The sequence below is a fragment of the Alexandromys fortis genome, unplaced genomic scaffold, assembly GCF_014885135.2.
Source record: "Alexandromys fortis isolate MF-2015 unplaced genomic scaffold, M_Fortis_MF-2015_v1.1 scaffold_78, whole genome shotgun sequence".
In the NCBI taxonomy this organism is placed as follows: Eukaryota; Metazoa; Chordata; class Mammalia; order Rodentia; family Cricetidae; genus Alexandromys; species Alexandromys fortis.
The window spans coordinates 3969711-3978039 of record NW_026067977.1 but is presented as its reverse complement, the minus strand read 5'-3'; the positions used below and the strand labels follow the sequence as shown (position 1 = coordinate 3978039).

General features: G+C 43.4%; 1 protein-coding gene across 2 annotated transcripts in view; it reads left to right on the top strand.

Annotated features, from left to right (window-relative positions):
- Positions 1 to 4824: 4824 nt before the first annotated feature.
- LOC126510866 (bile acid receptor-like) overlaps positions 4825 to 8329 on the top strand; it is a 27263-nt gene continuing 23758 nt past the window's right edge. The window contains exon 1 of one of the 2 annotated variants that reach the window (XM_050157580.1): positions 4825 to 5031. The gene's annotated coding sequence lies outside the window, so the exon portion shown is untranslated. Of the gene's footprint in view, positions 5032 to 5741; positions 5904 to 8329 lie in introns of those variants that run through there. The other variant, XM_050157579.1, reaches the window with a different exon arrangement.

The window sequence follows — 8329 nt, the reverse complement described above, 5'->3', positions numbered from 1 at the left end:
ACTGTCTGTGCCTACTAAGCCTGTGGACTAGCGGGTTGGGCACCTGCTTGCGGCAGAGGTGTGCTGCCTCTGGGCGTGTGGGCGTGAGAAATGCCCGAGCTGCAGCTTTATGTCATCAAGTGTCCCTGGAACCCTGAGAGTGTAGATTGTAGTCAGCATAAAGCAGAGCCGGAGTAGGGGTGAGGCGAGGCCTGGGCACTCAGCCGGCCTGCTGCCCTAGGCCTAAAGTTTCTTCTCTTGGCTCTGTTTTGGATGCACACAACCGGTGTCCCCCTTCCCTTCTCAGAGGTGAGGACCAGTTTCCTGCTGAAGGCACCTCAGCTTCCCTCTTCAGTGTCCTCATGGCTTCTCACTGTGTGGACTTAGCTAAGGCTGTAACTTTGTGTCCAAGACACAAGCAGGGTGGTTCTCAGGGTGGATGATCACTTCACCAGTCTCGGAGAGTAGAGGCCTTTGGGGCTTGGGGATGTAAAATCACAGGGGTTTCTGTTGCCTGCCAGGCACAGTTTGACTCTCAGAGACTCTCTAATGATGGTTGCCTACTGTAGCACAGAGCAAGCCAGGATGTTTTGTGTGTGTGTGTGTGTATGTGATTGTGTGTGTGGGTCCTCATCTGTCTCCTGCACAGATCACTAATGTCTTGTTGTTTTTCGAGACACGATCTTTTGTCTTAAGCCAGACCACAACTTGCCATCCTCTTGTCTCAGTCTCCTACATGCTGGGATTACAGACTCAAACGCCATCCTGCAGTGTGCACGGGCTGGCACGCTGCATAAGGCTCTCCTTTTGCATGGTGGCAGGGACCCTCTTCTCTCCTGTTTCCCTCGAAGCTTGTTGTTCCTTATGCAAATTTAAAGCCCAGCGTTCCTGTTTTTCACCTGGCCCCTAACTATCCCCATTTGACTGTCACACTCCCGAGGCTTCTCTTACCACTCACATCATACAGCTGTGTGCTTCCGCCGTGTGTTGTTCGAGATTCTTCAGCTTTGGTGCCCAGTGTCTCCAACCTGCCATTTTAAGCAGTCTCTGGTAATATAACTTTACTCTGTATGATTACTCAAGCTTTCCCAGGTGGACTAGATATTAAGAGCTCCTGCAGGGCAGTGGTGGCGCACACCTTTAATCCCAGCACTCAGAAGGCAGAGACCGGCGGATCTCTGCGAGTTTGAGGCCAGTCTGGTCTACAAGAGCTAGTTCCAGGACAGGCTCCAAAGCTACAGAGAAACCCTGTCTCTGGAAAAAAATAAAGAAAGAGAAAAGAGCTCCCTTGGACTGATTTCCCAACAGTCCCGGTGCCCAATCTTCAGCCGCTCACTTCTAGTCAGGCTCTGATGGCTCTTAGAGCCTTAGCTCCAGTGCTATACTCACCCCATCCCTGCAGGAAACCTCAGGGAAGAGGAGCCCTGGGGTCCCACTTACATCTGCAGACGTGGCTCTGCTTGGGCTCACCTCAAGCTTTGTTACATACGATAAGAGAGCATGAGGTACTGGGTCTATACCTTCTTGCTGTGTAGGGATTGAGTCAGGAGCAAATTTTAAGTCACAGGAAATCGCAGAGAAGCAGGCCCAGGTGCTGTGTGCCAACCATGCCTTCAGCTGTTACATCCAAATTCTTTCCATATATATTGCTTTGTTTAGTTTTTGCTTTTGTTTTTCCGAGACAGGGTTTTTCTGTAGCTTTGGAGCCTGTCCTGGAACTCGCTCTGTAGACCAGGCTGGCAGCTGGCCTCAGACTCACAGAGATCCGATTATTTCTGCCTCCCGAGGGCTGGGTTAAAAGGCATGCACCACCACTGCCCTGCTTCATTTACTAATTCTTATTTCTGTGTGTATGCATGCATGCATACGAATAGGAATTCATCCAAGTATGACTGTATATGAAGTTCATCATGTGATGGCTCCACAGGACCAACAAAAAAAAAGGGGCTTCTTGTGGGAGTCAATGTTCTCCCTCTGCCATGTAAGTCTCAGAGATAAAACTTAGGTCATCAGGTTTGGTAATATGCACCTTTACTAACTGAACCATCTCACCAGCCATGTATGTATGTATGTATGTATTTAAAGACTGTCTTTGAATTTGCACTTCTACCATCTTCACCTTCTGAGTGGTAGGAGATAACAGGCATGTGTCTTTGTTGTAATGATTTAAATAAAATGCTGCAGGTCCCCAAGTGGCAGCAGTGGTCAGCAAATGCAGCTGGGCCAGGCAGTGAGCCCCCAAGTGGGCTGTGGGCCACGAGGGGCAGCGGATCTCAGGTATGGAGGCACATGGTGGGTGAGAGACCTCGGCATGAGGAGTGGTAGCCTTGGCAGGTAAGAGACTGATGGATAGGCACACCATGCAGAGTAAGTGGGTATTTATTTAGTGGGTTATTGAAGGGAAGGGAAGGGAAAGGGAGAAGGGGAAAGAGAAGAGAGAGAGAGAGTAGGAAAGAGGGAGGAAGGGAGGGAGGAGGGGGTGGAGGAAGGGAGTCATGGCAGCAGTTACCTCTTCAAGAAAAGGGAAAGACTTGGGCTGTAATCAGGAAGGAAAATCTGCCTGCCTTAGCAGGCAGATGGGGAGTGGGTAGGTGGGGCTTGTCTCTTAAAGGGACAGGACAGACGATTACAATTACTTTGTATTACTTTCATACAAAAACAAACAATTCTTCTCAGTAGAGATTGAAATTGAGAATTACCAAAATAAAATAATTTGGAATTTAATACTTATGTTTTTGTATTAATAATTAAAGTTCTTTTTAAAAAATAATTTTGTTCAACAAAGAAGTGTTCCTGTTGAATGTGGTGAGGCTCACATATAATCCTAGCACCAGTGAGGCTGACACAGAAAGATCATGAGTTCAAGGACAGCCTAGACTTTGTCTACAGCAAACAACAAACAAAATGGGAACGAATAAATATAAATAAATATTTGTGAAATTAGACATTGTTTTAAAAGCAAACCAAGGACTATAAGTTCGTTATTTTTTTGAATGTTAGGTTGCTAGTTTTTAAAAGCTTTATCCATTGAGGCATTGTGGAGGTCCAAAAATTGAGCCTGTTTCTACCTTGTTTAAAGGTCAGAGAGTTGCCGGGCGATGGTGGCGCACACCTTTAATCCCAGCACTCGGGAGGCAGAGGCAGGCCTGGTCTACAGAGCTAGTTCCAGGACAGGCTCTAAAGCCACAGAGAAACCCTGTTTTGAAAAACCAAAAAAAAAAAAAAAGTCAGAGAGTTTCAGCTGGTTCAAAGTCGTTGACTGGAGAGGCTACACACCCTGACCTAGGTAGGGTGTAGTTGCTTTGTGTTTTTGACATTAAGCTGGCCCACACAGGTAGATCCACTCCACCCTGACCAAAGGTCAGGAAATTCTGTCTTACATCTTTTGAAATAGGTGGTTTGACCTAGGGAATGGCTGCCTTTAGGATACTTGGTCTAGGGTGGGTTCACTGCCTAAACAACAGAATGCTTTTCCCACGGTTTAATGAATTGATGTCTCAAGTATTGAAGCAAATAACTGTTCTAGTTGCCTTTTGTATCCTGTTAAGGCTGTCTTTTGTCTTCTTCCCTTTTTGTATTGGGGTATAAAAGTGTACGGAAAATTAAACGTGACAGACTCAGTATTCTGTTTTTTTTTTTATAAATATTTATTTATTTATTATGTATACAATATTCTGTCTGTGTGTGTGCCTGCAGGCCAGAAGAGGACACCAGACCCCATTACAGATGGTTGTGAGCCACCATGTGGTTGCTGGGGATTGAACTCAGGACCTTTGGAAGAACAGGCAATGCTCTTAACCTCTGAGCCATCTCTCCAGCCCCAGTATTCTGTTTTTATTATTTTTCACTCATGTCTTCTTATTCCAATCCCCAAGCCCCTACCCTGGTAAGTGGTATTTTTGTCGAAGTTGGTCTCTGACAGGCATTTTATTTATATGTATATTTTATTTCCCTGGGAAAAGAAGTCCAGCATTTTCCCTCCTCTGTGTTTTCATTTTGCTTCTGCAGGGTTCATGATGCTCTTGAGCTTGTGAGTATGAAGAAACCATACAGTCAAGGCAGAAGTAGACCACGCGGTTAGATATCTAGGTCTTTTGACTACACCCTAAATCTGGGGCAGATCATTCTACACCTGTTCCACCTGCCTGTGTGGGTCACACTGATTTTCCCACCTCTGTTAATCAGTGATTTTAATACATCAGCCTCACAGAGGTTCACCATCATAGCGAGAACCTGGCTGATGACTTGGGGACACAGGCAGGTGGGAGCCCAGCACTTGCCTGTCTTCAGCACTGAGTGGCCATGTGTGCTGTGGTTAGCGGGGCACAGAAGGAGGACACAGAGAAGAGTGTTCACTCTGGTAAGCAGCTTGACCCTCCTTCTGGAATACTCTACAATCAACACAAATGAATCAAATGAGAGAGACATAGAAGGCTTTTGTGACAACCCCTTCCCCCCCAAAAGTAACGCCCTAGATAGGAAGTCATCAAAGAGAACTCTTAAAAATTGTGATAAGGATGCTGAAGTGTGGTTTTCCACCATAGGTGGCTACTGGCGGGGGTGGGGATGTGGGGGTGGGAGGGGTGGGATGAAGCCACCAGGAGTCTGACAGTGCTTCAGCGACTCTATGGACAGCACAAATTGAACTTTTAAAAATCTTTTGTTTTTTTGGGGGGACTGGGGAGTAAGGGTGATGGGGTACGTTATGTAAAATTCCCAAATAATCACCAAAAATATTTTTTTTTTTTAAAAAAGAAGTGGGTACAGCAGGGAATGGTGTTGAATGATGGTAATTCCAGAGTGTGGGATCTGGAGACGGGAGGGTCAGAGGTTCAAGGTCATCCTCTGTTCTGTTGCGAGTTCCAGTTCGGTGGCCAGCCTGGGCCGTATGAGACTCTGTTTCAATTTACAACGAAACCAAGACAAAAGCAGCACATGTGGGCGCTCCTCATGAAGTCTCCCCTGTGGAAACAGGCGCTAGAAGAACTTAGTGTGTGCGGGGAAACAGTCAGAACCTGGACTAAGAAAGAAGCAGCGAGTCAGATACAGCAGGTAAGTCGTGAGGTCAGAGGACGCGTGACCAACAAATCAGAGGTTAACAGCGGAAGTGCCTTTAACCTCTCCTCCTTAAGAATGCCTTGAGGGGTGAGCCCGTGAGCCTAGTGTCCAGCACACTTTGTTTATGTAGTGAAGTTTTTTACAAATCTGGCTTGGATTTGTGTGGACTCTCATCTCTCTGTTACTAATTAGCCGTGAGAACCCGAGCGAGCACTGCTCTCTAATTTCCTTACACTTTCCTAATGGAAGAGAAGAGAAGCACAGGGGGTAATATAGACATTGAGCATCGCACTGGTTTATAAATCATTATTCATACTTTTGATTGGTTTAGCAACTTCTTCTGTGGGGAGAAGAAGACACAAGACAAGAAAGCTGGACTTTCCCAGTACCTGTGTTAATGGATTTTCAATCAGTGTGGACCCCACCTCTTCCTGCACCCCACCCCATTTCTGCATGTGTTCCTTGGTTTCTAAAGCCCCAGTGCTTCATACCTGAAGTGGAAGATTAGCAAATTCGACCAAGAAAAGAGCATTTCTTAAGTAAACAGTAAGGAGCTCCGAAGAGCGGGACCTGCAGGTCTCAAAGGCCTTGGTCCCTGATGGTCCAGTTCTATTTTGATTTATGTCAGCCTGTAATTGCCCCTGTTTTGACCCAAGAGAGGATTGTGTGGGAAGTTTGTCTGTGAGATAGAGCTGCGGCGTTGCTCTGCAGAGTGTCTGGAGCCTAAGTGGATTGCAGTGTCCCCGTCCAGCCTCTGATAAGTAGGGAAAGTGCCCGCTCTGCTCAGCTGGGAGGTCAGCGCAGTTGCTAAACCTATGTACGCATTCTGTGAGGAAAAGGACAGCCCGTAGTAACATCATCGAATTGTGAGTATATGTTTTTTTCTCTAAAATAAGACGCTTTTTAAAAAAATCTTTTGCTGTCTGAATTAAATATGAATGCCAATTTTGTGGTCAGTTTATCTGTCTGCCACACTGTAGAATGTTAACAGAAAGGCCATTTTTGAGATCTTTAGCCTCTACCATCACAATTTCTTTTTGGCAAAATTGAATAATCTGGCTGTTACCGTAAGAGTTAAGCCCTAAAAGTCATTTTCCTTAAACAGAATATTTTGGGGAGTGCAGTGGATTACGCAGTAATTTCCTTCTTGCCTAGAGAAGCTCAAATCAATTTTGGGCTGTGACTGGACTTAGTTGACAGCTGATCTAAGAATGTGAGTTGTCCAGGAATGATGCTCCCTGCTCCATTTGCTAAGTGAAACCTGTCTTTAAATGATGAACTCGCTGATAGTGTTTACAGTCTTGAAAGGCTAGACCGTAAGTAGGTTCAGAACAACATGAAGTATATTCTGTTTAAGACATCTCTGTTGAAACTGTTATGATGCTATAAATACAAAGATTAGATGAAGGAAATAGGTCAAATTATGCTTCTTTATTTCTGAAATATAGATGTATTAATTTCATAATATCACTGATTTTTTAAATATTAGCATGTTTTCTTTTCTGCTATCATTATTAATCTATTAAATATTTTAGGTAATATGAATAAAACACCTTTTTAAAAAACTATATGCACAATTGTGTGGCTCTTTTTGCATGAGCTATTTAGACTAGATGAATCTGTTGCGAAGGGAAGGAGACAGGTGGTGGCAGGTGTTCGGGGAAGAGGATGAGAGGTGACATCTCACGGATTTGGGGGCTGGGAAGGCATTAAGGTGCTCTGGGCTTACATGGTGATGGCAGCTGCATCGAATATGAATATTCTGAATTCTATAGTTATGGCTGAATTTTATGGGTTAACTACATGTCGATAAATTACTATCAAAGCCACAGGTTAACACACACAGTATAGAAGTGCCTTCTTATTCTAAAGCGATTCTCATAAAGGAGTCGATAAACCTTTTTTTCTGTTGTTCAGAGACATTCTTCTCATTTTCTCCGACTAGGGTTAATTCTGACTGGAGAACTTTGGCTCGAAGATGCGTCACCATGCAAAAAAGAACAACTCTGCCATGCAGAACATTTTTGCAATGATGCACTATTCTTTTAGAAGTCCTGTAAAAATGAAAATATTTTTCCTTCTAGAGCAATCTACTTCTCGCCTATGTTAATTTATACCGTATTTTTATTCATAATTCAAATGGTGCACACTGCAAGAGTAAACCTAAAAATCATGAAATTCCCACTATGCACGTCTAGTTATCAAGAATCAGTGGTTTTTCTCCCTGCTAGAACTCTAGATAGATGAAAATTTTGGACACCAATTTTTGATTGAGGAGGAAATGCAGAGGCTTTATAGAATGAAGGATCTTTTTTTTTTTTTAGCAGAATACCAGAGACAACTTGTGAAAAATATACTTTTAGTAAAGTTATATTTATTAAAGGGATAGCAGATTTTTTTATCCATGCCAAGTTGATTATCTTGATAAAAGGTCTTCTCTAGCTAAGCTATTTGTTTTAAATAAATATTTATTATGAAAGATAACTAGACACAATCTTTCCAGGTCCGCAGAGGCCTTTCTCTCTGGCCAGGCAGAAACTTTCTCATGCCTTCAGTTTACTATTAATCTACTTGAGAGTTTTAAAAGTTGTCTTCTGTTGTATTTATTTACTTGTGTCGTTTGTGAGTGTGTGTGCTTGTGCGGATGCACGGACGGTGGAGCGTGGGCGCGGGGCGGAAGACGACTGTGGGAGCTGATGCTCTTTCCGTCACGAGGTGTCAGTCGTCAGGGTCGTCACGCTTGACGGCACGCGCCATCTCGCAATCCTACTGAATGTTCAAAACTCATTTATCGATAATTTATTTTTGAAAGTTTTATTTTTGCTACATATCTATATACGATACTCTTATCAAATATTTTAAGAACTTCATCATCAAAACTTGCAGATTAAAACATTGTCGTGGAATTAAATACTAAGAGCCTGAAATTGATGGTGATGAGAGTATTACTGTGAGCACACAACACAGATATGGATTTCATATTTTGAAAGACCGCTCTCTTCAAGAGGGTAATTGGTGTTTACCTCTCCCATGCATCCTGGATTATAACTGGTCCAGATCTGATGGTAACAGATCTGATGTAGCCACTATTTTAAGGCTTTTTTTTCTTACCAGGGTAAGAAGAATGTGATTTTAGAATGCTGGTTTTTATAACATGAACCCTGACAATGGCATTATTACAAGGTACTTTTGTGTGGTCAGATTGTTTTTTGTTCAATATGACTTGTCAGGTGAACCATTAAACAGCAAAGTCTTATGTAAGCAATGTGAATTGATTTTTTTTTTTTTTTTG